We start from the raw sequence: 22,588 nt of genomic DNA on the forward strand, positions 1-22,588 counted from the left end.
TAACAATGGAAGTCCCAATGATAGTGTCACTTCAAACCATATTTAGTTCATGAGGACTTAGTCATTAAGGCTGGTTATATCCAAGGAGATTCCTTTTTTTATGGGAGAAGTGTCAAAGAATTTGTGGATATGTTTTCAAACCACCACACTTCCATAGGCAAGATATTACACCTAACAACCCCCACCTAAAATTTTTTTAACTGCCATTCTCTGAGATTCTGGGGTTTGCTGGTTTAGAGGTTTGTTACCAAAGAAAGGAACAATGGTTCCATTGATTTGGAGCTGAGACTGCCATCTAACCATTTTGCGTATCTCATGTCACTGGATAGGCAAGAGAAGGAGAAGGAGGATGAGGTTATGGTATTGGTGGTAGTGATTAACCCTGATCATCAAAGAGAAATAGGTTTGCTAATATACCTTTAAACAGATAAGCCCATCAAACACTCGGATCCCTTAGATATGAAGGTACTGTTTAAAGGTGAAGGGAACACAGAATGGCTGGTGGATAAAGAAAGTCGTAAATGGAGATGAAGTCCTTGTGATCAGGGGAAGAAATGAGAGCTGTTATCTTTGCATGTATTTCCTTTCTTGATGTGTCATGTGTGCTTTCATATGCTTTAACTTTTATTTTCTTTCTTTACTCTTTACTTCACTATTGTATATAGAGTGTGCTATTGTTGGTAAACTTTGTTATTTACTCCATAAGTTGCAGAGGAATGGATATCAACTAGAGGTTCTAGGCTTAGAAATGGATGGATGGGTGTGGTAACTGATGAGACATTGGGTTGACTCCCTTGGAGGGTGACAGAGTGAGTGCATCTTTGGTTGTATGAAGCGTAGTTGCAATATGTTAAGTGGCAACTTTTTTTTGAATTATAAGTGCTGAAAGCAGTGGTTATATTGGTGTTGGGTGATGAGGATTTTTAGGCTGGTTACTTTTAAAACTGCAGATAAGAAGCAGGCTCCAAGGAGTGGAATTTGCTTGCCCTTTGATCAGAGACAATTGCATTTGTGAAGGAAATCTCCATGCCTCCCTCTCTGTGCCAGGAGGAAGTGGGGGATGGCCTTATCTCTGGAAACTCTTAATGGGGAAGGCAAGAACTTAAGTCATTTACTGTCTGGCAACCTCATGTAACTGACCCCCCACCCCAAAATCCTCCTTTGTCTTTAGTTGAAGATAATATTTGAGCGGTGACTTCTGCCATTTACTCAATCCGGTTTGATTCTTATCTAAAAGTTGTGGGACCGCCCAATGGCCGGACCCTACCGGCACTGGTACCATTTTAACTTTTTTTCCTTTGTCTTGTAAAGAGATGACTCACATACCCATGCCTTAAATTTAGCCCTAACCCTCAACTCGGGGCAGCAGCAGGAGCTCTGACTGCCCGTGGGTCCTGTCCCCACGCACCAGCTCTGCCTGCCCATGGGTCCTGTCGCCATGCCAGCGGGGGCAGCAGCAGCGGCTCTGCCTGCCCATGGGCTCTGTCCCCATGCCAGTGGGGGCAGCAGAAGCAGTGGCAGCAGAAGCTCTGACTGCCCATGGGTCCTGTCCCCATGCTATTCCACACTATTCTCTAAATAAAAGAGCACTACTGCCAGATCTTGAGAGTCTAAGAAATCTTTCTTTCGACTCCTCGGCTCACCGACCCCGCATCATTGGGCAGCCAAAGGGATCACTTTGCATTTGACCGTTTTGTAGTTTTATTTTCTGCTGTCCATCATTTGAGTTCTCTACGTGTGGGGAATTCCCCACTGTGTGTCTTGGTGGTGGTGAGCACTGCTTACAAAAAGTGAGAAAGACAGTTACTCACTTTTTCTAGCCTTCTTACAGCCAGAGTGTGTGCATATACCCTCAGCTTGATTACTCAGATGACATTTTGATTGCAACTTTATGAGAAACTCTGAGCCAGCACCATTCAGCTAAACTGCTGCCAAATTCCTGATCTACAGAAACTGTGTGAGATAATAAATGTTTGTTTCAAGTGCCTTAGTTGTGGGATAATTTGTTATGCAGGAATAGATAACTAATACACCCCCCCTTCTCCATGAGGAGTGGAAATGTCACAGCACCTTCACAAGCCTGCAGAGATATTCTCACCATCAGCCTCTTCAATCTCCAATTAATTCTTTGTCTTCTCTTGTATAACTGCCAGGAGGCTTGTCCTGGCAGAATTCCTTCATCAATCTCTTAGCATTTTCTGCAAAAGAAGATTGGCATCTTTATTTAAAATGTAAGAAAACTTGACAACTATTATATTGTTCTGATTTTGAAACCTCTGCCTAAAGTCCTAGACAACATGAAAACTTTAACATCCTGGATAAAAATATCCACACAAATATTAAATAAAAGTACAGTAAATTTAGAAAGTAAATAAGAGTTCTAGAAGGCTCCTACTTCGAAACAAACCAGATTTGTTCTTGTTAAATCTTTCTCTGGAGGTTTATCCCTCCCTCTGCCAGTGACTTGAACAAGTTAATTAAGTTCTCTGTTGTCAGTTATCTGTAAAATGGAATGATAATAGTACCTGTCTCCTATGGTTCTTATGAAGGTCAATGAAATCATCGTAGCACAGTACCTGGTATGCAGGAAATAGTCAATATATTGTAGGTATTATTTTTAGTCACCACCTTGCTCAGGAAACATTGCCGAAGTGTTGAAATTTCCTAGGGTAGATTATCTCATAATTTTTATATAAAGCAGACTCTATTACTTGTTAAAGTTTTCAAATTAGCGTGAAATTTGTATCTTTTGTTCTTGCCTCCTCTCTTGTTCTCAACAGCCAGAAAAAGATTTGTGAAATGATAAGGCGTTTTTACAGATTGTTCTCATGCTTGAATACATGTTTTCTGGCTGCATGATGAATCCATTTACTGAATGAAGTAAATAAAGGTAACCAGGTATGTCTTCGCACCATACCCCACACTTCCCATCACCAGGGGGAGAGACATGAATGTGATTTTGTGTTTTTTGTTTTAATTGTTCAAGAGGGATTAATATGTTCTGAAAATTTGTTTAAAAATAAGGAATCATGTAGATCCTTGGTTTGCAACTACTACTCTCTGCTAATGCTTAATGCAGTAATTTGGATACTTTAAAGATGAATTTTAAAAAGGATAGAGTTTTAAGCCTCATGTAGGTAATGCAGAAGTGCTAAATAAACTTTTTCTTTTCTATAGATTGGCACCTGAGCTAACGACTATTGCCAAATTTCCTTTTTTTCCCCCTTCTTCTTTTCCCCAAAGCCCCCGGAACATAGTTGTATGTTGCAGTTGTGAGTCCCTCTGGTTGTACTATGTGGGACGCTGCCTCAGCATGGCCTGATGAGTAGTGCTGTATCCGTCCCCAGGATCCAAACCAGCAAAACCCTGGGCCACGGAAGTGAAACGCACGAACTTAACCATTCAGCCACGGGGCCGGCCCCTAAATAAACTTTTTAATGCAAGCCTGTCATGTTATCTGTCAGATTCATGGAGAAATTGAGAAGCTGAATAATTTCCTTAAAACTCTTTAATAATTCTCTCCTAAGAAGAGTGTTTTGATATATAGTAGACTACAAGATCGTAATGAAATAAGTATGCATAAGTATTGTAATATTATATAAGTAAATATAGAGACTCAGAATGCTTAAGATGTTTATGTCAAAATGCTGTGTACGTCTTGTCAGCAAATCCTCAGGTTTAAATACAGTCTTAGAAGGCATATTACTAAATGACTCATCGTTCAACAGTTCACTTATTTCTGAACACACTGCAAAAAAAAATAGCCTTCAGTTCTTTTTATCTTCTTTCTGTCCACATTTTTTGCATGCCAATGTTAGAACTGTAAGCCAGTCTCTTTTCCATTCCAAGAATGTTTTGACCTCTGTCTAGCTTTCCCACTGGAGGGCAGTAGAGAACCATCTAGGCCATCCCTGATTTTGGACCTCACTGGCTCTAATGTGATGTCAGACCTTAAAATGGTTGATACTTATTTCTTGCTGATAAAATGTCATAGTCAAGGTACCTTTTCAGGAAACCTATTTGCTCCCGTAAAAAGCCATAATTTACTGTGAAAATAAGGCAAAATTTATGCATTTATAAGCATTTACTAAGTAGGCCAAAAACCCCCATAATATTATAACTACATCACAAATGTCCTTTTTTGTGGTGGGATTTCTGTACAGCAGCTGAGCTGGCTGAGGCTTCTTAAAATACTAGTCCCGAAAAGTGCAGTGGGTGTGAATCTTTCACCACAAATTCCAATTTGTAAAGGTATCATATTAGATTATTAAAATTAAATTAGGGGATGGCCCAGTGGCCGAGTGGTTAAGTTGGTGTGCTCTGCTTCGGCGGCCCAGGGTTTCGCTGGTTCGCATCCTGGGCGCGGACATGGCACCGCTCATCAGGCCATGCTGAGGCAGCGTCCTACATGCCACAACTGGAAGGACCCACAACTAAAAAATCTGCAACTATGTACTGGCGGGTATGTGGGGAGAAAAAGCAGGAAAAAAAAAAAGATTGGCAACAGTTGTTAGCTCAGGTGCCAATCTTTAAAGAAGAAATAAATAAATATATATATATATAAAATATATATATATAAATATATATATATTATATAATTAGTTGATTATAATTTTGAGCTCCCAGCCAGCCAAAATGATGGGAAAGTCAACCTCAGTCATTCTTAAGACTCCCCTGGTCACCGTGATGCACCACCATAAAGTCACTCATAGATCCCAGGGGTCATTGCCTGGGAGACACTAATAATCCTGAGGCCACAGTGATTGGGGCTGAGATGCCCAGTGTCCTTTGAAAATGGCCAGGCCTCTTGTCTTTTCCTCCATTGGAACTGGGACTTCTTGTTACAGCTGGAAATTCCAATGCCTAGGCTCCTGCCTCCTTAAGATCACCAGCCATCATTGACCAGGTTCTGTAACCAACTTGCATGCTTTCAACAGTGGTCACAGGACTTCATTCCTTGCAGAACCTCTCCTGCTTTCACTGACTTCTCTGCCCTCCAAAGAGAATGAATTTTTCCTCTGCACATCCTCTCCCACCCAAATTCATAGCTTAGCCTCTTCAGTGCCCTTGGGCTTTCACTAAAGGCAAGACCAGAGATAGTCTTTAAGTAGTTTCTGCTTAAGGCCCAGTAATACAAACCACTCCTGAGGTCAGTAAGCACTATGGACAGGGAATGCTCAGCACAGGGTGGGTAAGGAAGGAAAATTGCAGCAAAAACAAAATACATTCTTATGTCTCAACAAATTATCTTCTGCAGAAGCTAGACTGAACACAATTCTTTTCCTAGTTATCTCCCTATAGAAACCACAGGCCTTCTTTATGCCTCTGTAGGGACCTGAAATTGGCCACCCCAAGATATGTCTCTTTGGCATCAGGATTATTTGAGGCTGATTGCTTTTGATAAACTGGGACAGGGAAGGAGGCTCTGAGGAATAGAACGTGCCCTTTGTTAGGACACATTTACATTTGTAAGGTGTAGGGGAGGAGGACATTTCCTCTCCCCAAATGTGGGTTCGTCTGGCTGGAGAACGAATTAAATTCACATGAGACAGAATAGCAAGAGAAAATTAAACAAAGCTTTATGAGGAACCATGGCCCAGGGCCTTTCTTCCCGAAGGAAGAAAGGGCACCGAAGAAGTGGGGTGCACAGAGTGGTTATATACCCCCCAAACAGGGTGTTTCACATGTGATTGAAAAGTCCCTTTTACAATAGTCACGAGGCTGCTCTGTCAGCACAGCGCTTGATCGAAACGGCGGATAGGTCTGCTGTCTCAGTGAGTGCCGCAGGGTGGCAGGTGTGTTGCCTCGGGCTGAGGGGGGTCACAGATGAGCGCCGCAATCGGTTCCCAGCCTAAAGAAAGATGCTTAATCTTTAAGGAGATGCCAACGTTGGGAGGGGGAGGGAAGTCAGTTACAGGAGGTTACCAGACTAGCACAATAAAATGCAGATTTAAGTCCTTGCCTTTGGTATTGATTAAGAGTTTTTAGAGAGAAGGTCATCTCCTTTCTTCTTCCTGGTACAGAGAGGGAGGCACCTTTTACAGATAGAGATTTACCTTACAAATGTAAATGTGTCCTAAGGAAGGGCAAGTTCCATTCCTCAGAGCCTCCTTCCCTGTCCCAGTTTATCAAAAGCAATCAACCTCAAATAGTCCTGATACCAAAGAGACATATCTTGGGGTGGCCAATTCCAGGTCCCCACAAAGGTAAATCTCTATCTGTAAAAGGTGCCTCCCTCTCTGTACCAGGAAGAAGAAAGGAGATGACCTTCTCTCTAGAAACTCTTAATCAATACCAAAGGCAAGGACTTAAATCTGCATTTTATTGTGCTTCTCTGGTAACCTCCTGTAATTGACTTCCCTCCCCTTCCCAACGTTGGCATCTCCTTAAAGATTAAGCATCTTTCTTTAGGCTAGGAACCGATTGCAGTGCTCATCTGTGACCCCCCAGACCGAGGCAACACACCTGCCACCCCGTGGCGTTCACTGAGACAGCAGACCTATCTGCTGTTTCCATCAAGTGCTGTGCTGGCAGAGCAGCCTCGTGACTATTGTAAAGGGGACATTTCAATCATATGTGAAACACCTTGTTTCGGGGTATATAACCACTCTGTGCACCCCACTTCTTCGGTGCCTTTTCTTCCTTCAGGAAGAAAGGCCCCAGGCCATGGTTCCTCATAAAGCTTTGTTTAATTTTCTCTTGCTATTCTGTCTCATGTGAATTTAATTCGTTCTCCAGCCAGATGAACCCCCATTTGGGAAGAGGAAATGTCCTCCTCCCCTACACCTCTAAGCACCTTCAAATTGCATTCAAAATTAGGATTGTGAGTCTGGAAATCTTTCTTTGCTAGTTTGTGGTACATGAATGCCTGTAGAAGCCTTTGAATGGTAAATGGCTGTGGGAGGGGCAGTTTCCATGGTGACTTTTCAATGCACCCTTTTTCTTGCACTTCAATTAGATCTTCATTGCTGAACTGCAGTGAATGAGAAGGTAACAGCTCAGTCACCTCTAAAGGGCAGGAGGTGTGAGAGATGCATACTTTCTAGGCAGCCACATTCTGAACCACTGAGTTGTACTATGCTTGCCTTGCCCCATCTCTTTGTAGTTGCCCCAGACCCACTATGGGAAAATATATTTGCAACACACATGAGAAAGGGCACATTTCCTTAATATATGAAGAGAGCTTACGTGTTAATATGAAAAATACCAAAACACAATAGAAAAAATGAGCAAAGGACATAAATAGGAAGCGTACAGAAAAAGAAAGTTAATGACTTACATTGTCTGAAAATATGCTTAATCTCATTCGTAATGAAGGAAACACATATTTAAATAAGATTCTGTTTTTCACCTGCTATATTGGAAAAGATCTAAAAGTTTGATAATGTACAATGTTCAGAGAATGTAGAAAAACCATCATTTTATACACTTTTAGTGGGAGGGTAAATTGGTATAATCTCTTTGGAGAGTGATTTAGCCATTCCTTTTCTAGAAATTCATCCTACAAGTGTAATGACATTTGACTTAAAAACACATATGAAAGAATATTTATTGAAGCATTGTTGAAGCAAATGATTGGGCAGATTAAATGAGTTATTGATACATCCAGAGACGTATTCACACAGGGCATGAGAGACAAAAATAAAGTTGGATTTTCCACACATCCCATGGGATGTATGTTCAACCTATTTGCTAAATACTGTTAAAGGATAGTTATCAAAAAAAAGGGTAAAATCATGATTCTGATGCAGATATAAAATGAACACGTTAAAGATTTTATTTTGCTCATTTTGAAGGAACTAGGCAGATGTCATAACTGGTTCAAAGGAGAAGTCAAAGAGGCACAAATTCATATGGAATAAAGGAATGGTGAAATTGATGAGGATTTTTAGGCTGCTTAATTTTAAAATGGCTTATGATGAGGATTTTTAGGCTGGTTAGTTTTAAAACTACAGATGAGATTCAGGCTCCAAGGAGTGGAATTTGTTTGCCCCTTTGTTGGGAAACATTTACATTTCTAAGGGAAACCTCTATCTGTGAAGATGCCTCCCTCTCTGAGCCAGGAAGAAGGGGGAATGGTCTTATCTCTAGAAGCTCTTAATGGGGAAGGCAAGAACTTAAGTTGGTTGCTGTCTGGCAATCTCATGTAACTGGTTTAGGGTGGTGGCGTCTAACCTTTCTAACCTTTACTTAATCCGATTTGATTCTTGTCTAAAAGTCATGGGATCACCCAATGACCAGACCCCACCTGCACTGATACCATTTTAACTTTTTTTCATGTTCTTTCCTTTGTCTTGTAAAGAGATGAATCATATACCTATGCCTTAAATTTAGCCCTAACCCTCAACTCGGGGCAGCAGCAGGAGCTCTGACTGCCCGTGGGTCCTGTCCCCACGCACCAGCTCTGCCTGCCCATGGGTCCTGTCCCCATGCCAGCGGGGGCAGCAGCAGCGGCTCTGCCTGCCCATGGGTTCTGTCCCCATGCCAGCGGGGGCAGCGGACGCGGCGGCAACAGAAGCTCTGACTGCCCATGGGTCCTGTCCCCATGCTATTCTATACTATTCTCTAAATAAAAGAGCACTACTGCCAGATCTTGAGAGTCTAAGAAATCTTTCTTTCGACTCCTCGGCTCACCGACCCCGCATCAAAATGAATGTGCAGGGGGGCAAAACTGGTTTTTCCTTGGGTGGGGAGGTTGTTCCCGCACCTGACAGAATTGATTTGCATGCCAATAAACAGGAATTATTTTGCATTGTTATCCATTTTCTATAATTTACAGAGTTGTAAAATAGCTCTCAGAGAAACAGAATCAGTAATGCTGCAGGGTTTGCGACAGTGCATAGCTTTCCACTGAAGCAATTTTCTGTGCAAGATCTGAGTGATAAATGCAAGGAGTCTAACAGTGTGTAAAATACTGAGGTCCCATATATATATAAATATATATAAAATATTTTATATATATATAAAAAAGGACGTTCAAGTATTTATTTGTATATATATATATATATATATATGTATGTATGTATGTTCAAACACACATCCACTATTCCTCCATAGAGACAGATGAAATTGGTAATTGTGGCTGACACTGGGGAGAGGGACTGAAAATTGGGAATTTGAGGTGAAAGGGAAATTGGTTTTTCACTGTATACCTTTATATACTGCTTGATTCTTTTTTCTTTACTTTTGCCATGAGCATATATTATTTTTTCAAGAAAAAGAAAAGGAAATCTTTCATAAACTTTAGCGTGACAAATAATAAAGCAATGAAATATATAAATCAAGCATTGCAAAAAATTCAAGGAGAAATGGATAGAAATGTAATAGTCATGGGAGGGGAACCCTTACCAAACCTCTTTCAGGTTTTGACAATTGGGCAGACAAAAAATAAGTAAGGCTATGAAAAGCAGTTTTCAATATGGGCTGCATAATAAGAACAATTAGGGAGCTTCCTTAGAAAAGCTTTTTTACTTCAGACATATGCAAGAATAGACATACTAGCCTAGTGAGCCCATGTGACCCACCACCCAGCTTCAATGGTTATCAGTTCATGGCCATCTAATTGCCCACCCACTTCCCCCTTTCCATATTATGTTGATGCAAATCCAAGAAATCATATCATTGAACCCATAAACATTTCCTCCAGTGAGTGTCTCTGAAATATAAGAACTTTATAAAAAACATAACCACAATACCATGATCGCTTTTGTTAAAATTAAAAATTCGTAAGCATAATATCATGACGCCCGAAAAATAACAGTAATTCCTTAACTTCATCAAAGATCCAGTGGTAAAATTTCCAATTGTTTTATAAATGTCATTTTTAAAATAGTTTTGTTTGAATTAGGATCTGAAATAAGGTCCACATATTTTAATTAGTTGATGTGTCTCTCAAGTCTCTTATTGTAATCTATACATTACCTAGGGAGCTTCTAGAAAGTGTTGTTGTCCACGCTCCATCCTGACAATGTTGAATTTTACCTGAGCCCTGTGCTCCTAGAGAAACAGTGACACTTATGAAATACACACACACACACACACACACACACACACACACTCCGCCTCTTTTCGGTTCTGGAAAAGACCTACCCCAAAGAACCATCCTTTCCCATATGACTTAGGTGTAAGACTCATATATGCCCCCTTGTTTACCTATGATAAAACCAGACACAAACCCTCTAAGTTCCCATCATGGCCTCATAAACGATTACTAGAATCGCTTGTTCTTGGTGATCAATCAGAACAAAATGCTTGTTAACCAAACTTTAAGATTCTGTCCTCCCAGGCCCCTGAGCTTTGGGCCACCCTCAGCCTGAGTCAGCGCACAGCTCTTCCTTCAGAGCCTCTCCTGAGAAAAGGCTGACTTTGGGGTAAAACATTCTATGACTGACTACCCCATGAGGTCACCTTTTCATCCCACTTCCCCACACCTGATTCTTCCTAGTCTTGTTTACTGCTCGCTACAAAAGAGAAGCTCTTTTTGCCCAAACCTTGAGATCTTATGTTCAGAGCTTCTCCTACTGCAATATTCCTCCTTCCCTTAGTGCAACGGTCTCTCCTACCCCTCTTTGCAATAATCTTTTCGAATACAGTCTCTCTTTACTAAATCTGGATTTGTTTATTATTTGACAATTCCCAGAAATTTTTATGTGTTTTTCTCCAGTTGATTATAATATGAAATGAGATTTGAGAACAACTCTTAGAGGATGTGAAAGATACAATTACTAGGATAATCTAATACATACATATCTGTGTTAGTCTGTGTCCCTCCAAAAGCCGATTCTGAGGCAAGGTCTTGGTGCAGATGGTTTATGTAGGAGGTAATCTCAGGAAGCTCAAGAAGAAGATCAGGGACAGTGCGACAGGAAGGAGGAAAACCCCATCCAGGATTCATAAATGAGTGGGTTTCCCCCGTGAGTAACTGAAGCTCAGTTCTGCTGGGGATTTTCTGAGGAACATGTGGAATGCACCTCAGACTTGATTTCTCAAGGGACAGCAAAGCTGGGGTATTTATCCATTTTCTCCTGTCCCTCACCGGTTGAGAATTGTCTCTCAGGATTTTAAGTCCCAAACCCTGCTAGGTACCTTTAGGCAGAAAAGCAGAGAGACAAATGGGTTCTTGACGGGACTGTCAGTGCACTGTCCACCGCAACTGCAGGCAAACTCAGAGGGGCCTGCGCGGGTATGGAGCAGGGGCAAGAGCACGTGCTGCCATATCGAACTTTACATCTAGAGAGAATATCATTTTTTAATTCTTTTTTTTTTTAAGATTTTATTTTATTTTATTTTTTCCTTTTTCTCCCCAAAGCACCTCGGTACATAGTTATGTATTTTTAGTGGTGGGGCCTTCTAGTTGTGGCATGTGGGATGCTGCCTCAGCATGGCGAACCGGTGAAACCCTGGGCCACCAAAGCGGAACACAAGAACTTAACCACTTGGCCACGGGGCTGGCCCCTCACTTGTTAATGCTTGTGAGTGCAATTGAACACCACATCTGCCATCCAATACAAAAATTGATAGGCAATGCAAAGAAGTGGGAAGATATGACCCATAATTAGGAGACAAATTACTCAGTTGAAACCACCCATAATGGATACAGATATTGGAATTCGCAGGTAAGGATATTAAAACAATGATTATAACTGTATATGTTTGTTCAGAAAGTTAAGTAGAGATATGGGAGATGTAAAAAAAAAGACTCAGAGTTTTCAGAGATGAACATTACAATGTAAGTGGACTGTGGGACAACTTCGAGCAGTCTAAATAGGTGTAGCTGAAGTCCCCAAAGGAAAGCAGAGAGAGGGAAAGACAGAAAAATATTTAAAGAAATAATGGCTGAAAATTTCCCAAATTTGGTAGAAACTATAAACCTATAAACTATAAGCCTTTGATACATCAAAGAAGCTCCACAAATACTCGAGCCCGAGAAACAAGAAGAAAACAACAGTAAGGCACATTGTAACCAAATTGGTTAAAACTAGTCATAATGAGAAAATCCTAAAAACAGCCAGAGAAAAAAAGATATGCTGCACATCAAAGAACAAGGATAAGGATGACTTCAAATTTTTTGTTGGAAACAATATAAATAAGAAGATAGTGGAGCACTATCTTTAAAGTACTAAAAGAAAAATCCTGTCAACCTGGAATTATATACTCAGTAAAATATCTTTCAAAATGAAGGCGAAATAAAGATGTTTTCACACTTAACCAAGGCTGAAAGAATTAATCACTACTACATCATGCACAACAAGAAATATTAAAGGATGTCCTTCAGGCAGAAGAAAAATGATACCAGATGGAAGTCTGGATCTACACAAGGGAATAAAGACCGCTAGAAATGGGTTCCTTTTAATGCTTAGTCTGTGTGCACATCTCTGAGCTGATGTGGGTGCTAAGGCAATGCCTCATACTTGCAACTTTCTCGGGAGGGTTATCTTTGAACATTTGAAGTTCTCTTGCCCAGAGGTGCCTGGGAATTATACTGCTTTCCCTACTCTGACAGCCTGCAGCCAATGACTGACTGAGATGGGGATACAAAAACCCTTTCCCTTAGCTCAAGGTGGGACAAATTCGGTGGTATAATTTACCCTCCAGAGCTCCCCATGGAATCAGGATGAAGCTAGACTTCACCTGAAACCACACTCTTGCATAGCTCCTTTCCAGTCCCTAGTCTGCTTCCCTTATCAGATTTTCCTGAGAATGCTTTAAAAATAAATCACATATGTATGAACCTCTGTCTCAAGCTCTACTGGGGAATCTGATTGGAGAGGTACAGAATATAAAGATATTTGTGCCCAATGTAAATACTGACCAAAAAGCACCCATGTCAGTGGAACCTCTCAGTAATAAGTGGGCAAGATGACCATCCTGTGGATATAAGTCAATTCTCTTTTTTTCAGCCACTTTGCTCACTCGGTGTGTTCATAAATAAAGTGGCCATGACATCAGAAATGCAGGCTATGCTTGGGATCAACAACATGGACTTTCTCACACTAAGATTAATCTGGCTGCTGCTGCTGTTGAGTGCACAATATGCCAGCAGCAAAGGCCAATGCTGAGCCTCTCAGATGGCATCATTCCCTTGAGGGAGCAGCCAGCCACCTGGTGGTAGGTCAGTTACATTGCAGCCCTTCCATCATTAAGTGGGCGCAGTTTGTCCTCATTGATTTTCTTTTGAATATGGATTGTTTTTCTCTGTCTTTTAGCTTCTGCCAGCACCATTATCTATGGACTCATGGCATTCCTATTCACCATCAAGGTATTCCACACAACGTTGCTTCCAATGAAGGAACCATTTTACCCTAAGTACAGCAATAGATTCAACTAGTCTTACCATGTGTCCCAAAATCTAGAAGCAGCTGCTCTGATAAAATGTTGGAATGGTCTACTGAAGACTCAGTGATGGCACCAGCTAGGAGAAAACTCCTTGCCAAGCTGAGGTGTTGTTTTATAGGATATGATCTGAACCAACAATTAATATATGTTGCATCGGGGCCGGCCTAGTGGCGCAGCAGTTAAGTTCGCTCGTTCTGGTTTGGCAGCCCGGGGTTCGCCAGTTTGGATCCCAGATGCAGACAAAGCACAGCTTGGCAAGCCATACTGTGGCAGGCATCCCACAAAGTAGAGGAAGATGGGCATGGATGTTAGCTCAGGGCCAGTCTTCCTCAGCTAAAAGAGGAGGATTGGCAGCAGATGTTAGCTCAGGGCTAATCTTCCTCAAAAATAATATATATATATGTATATATATGTTGCATTTTCTCTCATGGCAAGAGCACACAGATTGGGAACCAAGGGGTGGATGCGGGAGGGGCTTCTCACAGCTGATAACCCACTGGCAAGAGTTTGGCTTCTCATCTCTGTAATCTTGTCTCGTCTCTTCTAGAAGTCTTCATTCCCAAGAATGGAGCGCTTCCATCAGGATACACAACAATGGTTCCACTGATGTGGAGGCATTTTTACACAGTGGAGACAGATAAGACTATGTCTGGACTTGGGATTCACTGGGATATTTCATAATACTTGCATATTCAATAGGAAGAGTCAGCATGTGGGACAGGAGTAACAGCAACCCCAAAAGGCAGGATGATTAAGGATTGAAGCCCGTTAAGAATGAAGGTTGAAGTCACCTCACTGAATAAAGAACTTCAACCAGCCAAGGTTCTGAATGAAGGCCAGGGTGAAATGGAATGGGTGGTGGAAAAAGGATACGATAAATATCAACTATAGCCTTGTGATCAGATATGAAATTGAGAACTGAGGCTGCTATGTTATGTGTATTTTAACTAGTGATTCCAACCACTCCACCTTTCCCTGTGGCATTGCATAAAGAGTTTTGGTGGTACTTAACTTTATAATTGAATTCAGTGGCACTCAGGTTATGAAGAGACATGCCCAGACCTGATGGTCCCGTATATCCCTTGGAGATCCTAGACTTGATATGGATAACATGATAGATGGGATTTTGTGTTTCCTCTTGCTGGGAAGAGGGTGAGAACATATTTATTTGCAGGACATATCTTCTGCCTAATGTTTTGCTGTGTTGGTTTAGCCTATTGATAGTGATGCTATATAGGCTTGGAATGCCTGAGGCATTTGCCTGTATTACTCTTAACAAACCCCCACAGACATTTCCCCTGCCAGGGCCAATGTTGTGGCTGGATCAGCCCTTGTGGTTCTTGTTATGATCTCAGGATGCACTTCACCAAGAAACCATCAGAGAATTTTGAGGAACAAGATTTTTTACTCACAGATCCTGGAGGGTATACAGTATGCCCAAGGGCCACACAGAGAGGTTGAGGGTAAAGAGAGAGAGAAAGAACAAGAGCAAAAGAGTGCGAACCTGGGGCTCTGCCTTTATTAGCTTCTGAGAGTGAGGTGTCTTTCATGGGTTCACTCTTTACTGGCAAATTTAAAACGTGAGAGTGAGAATTAGGGCACAGGAAGGGAGAGAGGCTCACTCAAGTAGTCAGTTATCTAGGTTATCCAGGGCTTTCTGAAAGAGGGACCTTCATGGGTGGTGGTGGCAAAACAACTGGATAAGATAACTTTCTTGAATTTCTCCTTTGATGATAAGATAACCTTATCCGGTTGTTTTGCCAGTCCCTGTGTCATACAACTGGTAATATGCTTATTCAAGATGGATGTCTTTTGAAATGGATGCCTTGACAATCGAAAGGTTAATGTCAGGCACTTAGACTACAGTTTTGTGTTAGGTAGAAGCACGAAGTTGTTTTAGAGAGTTAAGTTTGGGTAGAAGGATGAGAATAAATGCTGAGGAGCAAAAGGGGTGGACTGTGCTGATCCCGTGCTTGTTTACACCTCACCCTATCCCTTGTCTGATTGACTGGGGCTTGCTCCCTGCAGGCTGCATTTTCCAGACTCTCATGTCAGCTGGCTTCTGGCTGGGTTCAACACTATTGGGAAACTGGAGAAAAAAGAAAGGAAGAAGCCAGGGAATTTCTTCCTCTTCCTCTCCACTCTGGGCATCATCTCTGGCAGGGGCCATATCTCCTCCATAGTCCAGCTATGGTACATATAGCTTTTATGTATGTGAAAGTTTGCGCTTGTGCCAAGCCTTTGAATTGTGTTTCTGGACCACTGTGTTTGCTGTATCTGCCAAGAAAAAGGATTGGAAGACACTGTTAGTGATGCAATCTATTAAAGGTGATTTTCTCTAAGTGATAGCATTATTGATGACTTTTCTTCATTTGGTTATTTTTAAAAAAGAAAAAAAGTATGCCCCCTCTCACCTCCGTTAATGCTCTCTGATGAATAGTGCAAACTGTCACTTGGTATTTATTTTCATGAGCCCCTAATTGCAGCTAATCAAGCATTTACCTTGCATTTCCAAGCTCTTGCTGCAGGTACATTTTTAGCCATACTCAGTAAAGAAACATAATTGCGGTAGAAACCATAGGAATGAACATAAGACAAAGTAAGAGCGTATCATCACTTACCACTTAAGCATACTTCCTTTTTTTCTAGCCACATAGAGATCAGGAGGAGAAAAGAGTATCTCACACAGAATTTATGAAGCAGGGAAGCTGTTGTCAAGGAGCCCAAATAAAAACATCATGGCATTTGCGTGTAAAGAAACTGTATCCAGTATGTTAATTTTATTCAACAAAATGGAATTATGTAGTATTTAATTTGTAAGTCTCAAAACCCAAATCAAATATTATTTTCTTTTCCAAAATGTTTTTATTTCTATTTTAAAGATAAAAGAGTTTCCTTGTCTAGATCAGTCTGACGTGCCTTTGCCATTCGGAATATTATTGGTACAACATACAATAATTTTTAGACTTAATTGTAATCTTAGTGGCCATCAAGTGCAGCCTTCTTATTTAATAGGAATTGAGGCCAAGTGACTCGGGTGGGTGAATAAGCGGCAGAGCTAGAACCACAAACCACCCTCTTGACCCTACCATCACTGCTTCCTGTAAATATTAGTGGTTCTCAAACGGACAGCGGTTTTCCTCCACCTCGCCTAACCCTCCTCAGCATTCCCACCCTTGGGATCGATTCTCTTACGTTCTCTCCCTCAGTTGAAAACCAGTGCATTATAATCTTCCACTTCTCAAATCAAAATTTAAAATCCCGAATTTACTATGATGGTGGTCTCTGAATCATAAGATTAAGCTGCTATCTCTTACAAATAATCAATTCTGTTTTCCAGATTCTGTTTTTTTTCCACAGAAAAATAGAAGTGCAGGACATGGAGACAACCCAACTATCTCTCTATGTCAATGATAACCAATTAGATCATACCTACGTGATAGGAGCTAAAGATAACTTGAAAGCCTGTTCTTAAGAAAACGTGTTTTTGTTTGTTCCTCTTCATTCATTGGTCTCCTAGAAGTTTCTGTTCCTGCCCCAGGCTCTGTGATGGGCCCCAGAGGCACAGGTCCAGTAATTAGTGCAGGAGCTTGCTGTTAATGCAGAGGTTTTCAAAGTGGAGGTCAAGAAAAAAAATGTTAAAACCTTTACTTGTGTTATCTTTTTTTCTGTTTTTGGTTTTTGTCTTTAACAAAATTATATGTGATTACAGTCAAAGAGTCAAATAACTCTACGGGGCTTCTTGGGAAAACACCAACCCTCTCTTCCTCATTTCCCCTCCCCAGAGACCACGACTTCTACCTGTGTTTGCAGGCATTTTGTGATTTACTTTCACATCTCTAAGTAACCCTAAATGGAAGGGTTTGGAGAGCTTCTTGGCTAGTGAAGCTTAGAGGGTGGTGCACTCCAAACTCCATGGGAACAGAAGCTGCACTTGGGACCCTTCTGGATCTTTCCCTATGTACCTCTTCATCTGGCTGTTTATTTGTATCCTTCATAATATCCTTTATAATACACCAGTAATATAAGTAAAGTGTCTTCCGAGTTCTGTGAACCAGTATAGCAAATTATCGAACATAAGGAAAGGGTTCTGGGAACCTCCAATTTGTAACTGGACCAGACAGAAAGATGGGCACCCTGGGGACCTACTACTTGTGATTGGTGTCTGAAGTAGGGGGAAGTCTTGTGGGACTGAGCCCTTAACCTGTGGGGTCTGCACTAACTCCAAGCGTTTAGGGTCAGAATTGCTTCGCGTGAAGAAAAAACACACACATTTGGTGTCTGAAGTGTTGTGAGTATAGTGATGGGGCCGAGGGCCAGCCGCCCCAAGGTGTGCCACTCTGGCATGCAGACTATTTCGAGCTGAAGGCAATGAAGCCTCAAAAGACTCAGGAAGACAATTTTACCTTCCCCTAAACTGCCTAAAGAAATTTAAAATAAAGGCTGTCTCCAGGACAGGCCATCACCATAGATAACTATCTAGTACACATGGGGGGATCCTTGCTAAGTCCACTCTTATCAAAGTCCTGTTTATCAAACTTTTGCTTTTCATCTCTATGCAGATTGTCTTTCTCCTCTTTGAAGCCCCAGATCATTATGTCCTCCTTGTCTGTAGCTGAGGGTACTTAAACGGGTGGATGGCTGAGTCACTCAGTTTACCCTGGGTTTCTCCCATGTATACATGCTGTTAAATTTGGTCTGATTTTCTCTTGCTAACCTGCCTCTTTGATTATTTGACCAGCCATAAGAACCTTAAGGAAAAGCGGTGGGGGAATTCTCCCACTTCCCCGACAATAGAAAAATAGTTTCCTTTTACTTTCCATTCTGTGAAATTTTCTCGAATTTCTCCTTTGATGATATTCTCACTTAAGTCTTTTCTCTCTTTCTGAAACTGTTATTCAGACGTTGGGTCTTCTGGGCTTGGCCTCTAATCTCCCTCCACTTTTTTCTTCTATATCTGGTTTATTTTTTGCTCTACTTTTGTAAGATTTTTTTGAATTTTAATTTCCAATTCTTCTATTGAATTTTAAAAGAATTTAAAAAATTTCTTTTAGTAGCCTTAAAGTCCTCTGAATGTTCCTTTTTAAAATAGTGCTTTTATCTTGTTCCATGAGGATATTGATGATACATTTTTTTTGTTTCCTTCTCCTTTCCTGTTCTCTGTTTCCTCCAGTTTGCCTTTGGTAGTTTGTTTGTTTCTATCTTTCATGTTAAAAGTTCTCCTTTGGGGCCGGCCCTGTAGCCGAGTGGTTAAGTTCTTGCGCTCCACTTTGGAGGCCCGGGGTTTTGCCGGTTTGGATCTTGGACGCAGACATGGCACCACTCATCGAGCCATGCTGAGGTGGCATCCCACATGCCACAACTAGAAGGACCCACAACTAAAAGTATACAATTATGTACCGGGGGGCTTTGGGGAGAAAAATGAAAAATAAAATCTTAAAAAAAAAAGTTCTCTTTAGATGTCTGGTGATTCTTGGTTATGTAGTGGTAGGGTGTGAAAACTCTGATTGGACATATCAAATGTGGGCTTCACTGTAGGATTATCTGGCTAGGCCCTTTGTCAAGGAAACCTCAATGTCGGTATCATTAGTTCTTTCTTTTTGGGCTGGTCAGATTCCCCAGAGAAGGCTCTCAATCTCCTGCCTAGAGGATTATAAAGGAAAAACATCCTTGCTATGGTCTCAGTGTTTGTGCTCCCCCGCCACCCCCGCAAATTAGTATGTTGAAATCTTAATGCTCAATGTAATGGTATTCGGAGGTGGAAGCTTTGGGAGGTGATTAGGTCATGAGGGCAGAGCCCTCATAACTGAGCTTAATACCCTTATAAAGGAGGCCCAAGAGAGCTCCTGTGTTCCCTCTGCCATGTAAGGATACCGTGAGGAGTCTGTAACCCAGAACAGGGCTCTCACCAGAACCCCACCATGCTGGTACTCTCATTTCCAGCCTCCAGACCTGTGAGAAATAAATTTCTGTTGTTTATAAACCACCCAGTCTGGTATTTTGTCATAGCAGCCTGAACAGACTAAGACATTCCTCTTTTTCCTCTACTATTCCTCATTCTGGTCATTAGATGTGTGGGTTTTTCCCCATACCAAGCAATTCTCCAACTCTCTGTTGCACACTGACTGGGGGTCCTAGAATTTAAATCAATTCTGACACCATCTACCTGGAGAGAAGGTCAGATCCCACAGGTTAAGGGCTCAATCCCACAAGACTTCCCCTATTTCAGACAACAATCACAAGTCCAGGTTGTCAACCTGTGCTTCTGTTGGGCCCCAGGGTAGGCTGCCCCAGAATATGCCACAATGGCCTATTGTGGCAAAGGCAGCCAATACAAAAAGGGCATTCTGACCCTCCTATCTCTGTTCCCCCTGAATGCAGGAAAGAAATCTCCCATATGAAAGGTGCTCTCCCCACATCCTTATCACCAGAGCTAGGGAATTCAAGGCCAAGAAGCGTGTATAAACAAACCTTCTTACTTCTTTACTAATTTACTACCCCAAACCCAAACTCTGCTTAAATTCCTTACTAATTAAGCACCCAAACCTAAGTTTGTTTGTCTTGTCAAGTCCTCACAAATTTATTGTTTCTTTCTGTAAAAAGATATATTTTTTTCACTACTTTGTTCACTCTCTGAACATAATTTTTACAATCTTATGCATACGTGTTAAATTGGTTTTTCTCCTGTTCATCTGTTCTTGTGTCAATTTTGTTATTAGTCCAACTATAAGAACTCAAGAGGAGTAGAGAGGAGAATTTCTCTCTCCCTGACACTTCCAATAAATTTTAAATTGCAGGTTCCCATGACCGCCTCCTCTGATCTGATTAATTTGCTAGAGCAGCTCACAGAATTCAAGAAAACAGTTTACTTACTATCACCCATTTATTATAAAGGATACAACTCAGATGCAAGAGATGCATAAGGCAAGGTAAAGGGGAAGGGGTGTGGGACTTTCATGAGACCTCTCCAGGTGCGCTATCTTCTCAGTACCTCCAGGTTGGTGACAATCTGGAAGCTCTCTGAGTTTGTCCTTTTGGGTTTTTATGGAAGCTTCTTTATGTAATCATGACTGATGGAACCATTGGGCATTAACTCAACCTTTAGTTCCTCTCACCTATCTGGAGGTCAGGGGAAGAGGCTGAAACTTCCAACTCTCTAATCACAGGGTTGGTGCTCCCTGGCAACCAGCCCCCATCCTGAGGCTATTTAGGTGCTTTCACCTAAAATCACCAAAAATCACCTCATTAACATAAACTCAGGTGTGGCTGAAAATGTCATGAATGACCAAAGACACCCCTTTTACCTTTGTCACTCTGGAGCTGTTTTAGGAACCAAGGACAACAGACCAAATATAACAAAAGATGCTCACATCACTCTTTATCACTTAGGAAAGTACAAGGATTTTAGGAGCTCTGTACCAGGAACAGGACAAAGACCAAATATATATTTCATATTATAAATCATAATCTCACAAGGGTATATAGATCAGGCTACCTGGAGCACTATAAGAGAAGAGCACTGGGCATCTTAGCATTCAGCAGGTAGATATTTGGTCTTCCTAATTTCAAGATGGTGCTTGCTGCAGACACTGCTAATCCTCCCAGAACCCCACAAAGTCTTTTTTATTTTTAAGTTGTTAATAAACTTTATTTTTTTAGAGCTGTTTTAGGTTCACACCAAAATTAAGCACAAGGTACAAATACATTCTGCCCACACACATGCATAGCCTCCCAAACTATCATCATCCCAAACAAGAGTGGTACATTTGTTATAATCAATGAACCTGCATTGACATGCCATTATCACCCAAAGTCCATAGTTAACATTAAGGTTTACTCTTGGTATTTTATAGTCTATGGGTTTTGACAAATGTATAATGTCAGGTATCCACTATCATAGTATCATACAGAATAGTATCACTGCCCTAAAAATACTCTGTGTTGGACCTTTCATCCCACCTTCACCCTTAACCCCTGACAACCACTAATCTTTTTACTGTCTCCATAGTTTTGTCTTTTCCAGAATGTCATATAATTGGAATCATACAGTATATAGCCTTTTCAGATTTCTTGCATTTCAGGCTTCTTTCACTTAGTAATATGCCTTTAAGATTCCTCCATGTCTTTTTATGGCTTGGTAGCTTATTTCTCTTTAGCACTGAATAATATTCCATTGCCTGAGTGTACCACAGTTTATTTATCCATTCCGCCTACTAAGAGACACCTTGGTTGCTTCCAAGTTTTCATGGTCCCTTTTGCCTCTGGGCTTTTACTTGTGTGAATCATTCCAGATCATCCCATTAACTCTTTTTTCACCTCACAGATATATTCCATTCATACAAAGCATCTGTGAGTAAGGAGAATTTATTATAACACTGGTCATAGAGCATATTATGGGCAAAATAAACTTACGAATACACAATTTGACAGTATTTTTATCTTATTTAGACTTCTTTGTACCTTATTGGTTAAGAAACATTGATCAGATTTCAAAACTCACTTCAAAGTACAGTAATCAAAACCTTGTGCTACTGGCATAAGGATAGCCATATAGATAAATGGAATAGTGAAAGTCCACAAACAAACCCATATGTCTGTGATCAATTGATTTTTCACAAGGATGTCAAGACCATTCACTGGGGAATGAATGGCCTTTTCAGCAAATGGTGCTGGGACAACTGGATAGCCACATGCAAAAGAATGAAATTGGACCCCCTACCTCACACCATATACAAAAATTAACTGAAAATGGATCAAAGACCTAAATGTAAGAAGTGAAAATATAAAATTCTTAGAAGGTAACATAGGTGTTGTAGGGACCTGAAATTGGCCACCCCAAGATATGTCTCTTTGGCATCAGGATTATTTGAGGCTGATTGCTTTTGATAAACTGGGACAGGGAAGGAGGCTCTGAGGAATGGAACTTGCCCTTTGTTAGGACACATTTACATTTGTAAGGTAAATCTCTATCTGTAAAAGGTGCCTCCCTCTCTGTACCAGGAAGAAGAAAGGAGATGACCTTCTCTCTAGAAACTCTTAATCAATACCAAAGGCAAGGACTTAAAATCTGCATTTTATTGTACTTCTCTGGTAACCTCCTGTAACTGACTTCCCTCCCCCTCCCAATGTTGGCATCTCCTTAAAGATTAAGCATCTTTCTTTAGGCTAGGAACCAATTGCAGTGCTCATCTGTGACCCCCCAGCCCGAGGCAACACACCTGCCACCCCGCAGTGTTCGCTGAGACAGCAGACC

General features: G+C 41.2%; 1 protein-coding gene across 1 annotated transcript in view; it reads left to right on the forward strand.

Moving 5' to 3' along the window:
• The window catches only part of SCN11A (sodium voltage-gated channel alpha subunit 11), a 146,385-nt gene that overhangs the window by 2,844 nt on the left and 120,953 nt on the right, over positions 1 to 22,588 (forward strand). The window lies entirely within an intron of this gene.

This window comes from Equus caballus, chromosome 16, assembly GCF_041296265.1.
Source record: "Equus caballus isolate H_3958 breed thoroughbred chromosome 16, TB-T2T, whole genome shotgun sequence".
NCBI lineage: Eukaryota > Metazoa > Chordata > Mammalia > Perissodactyla > Equidae > Equus > Equus caballus.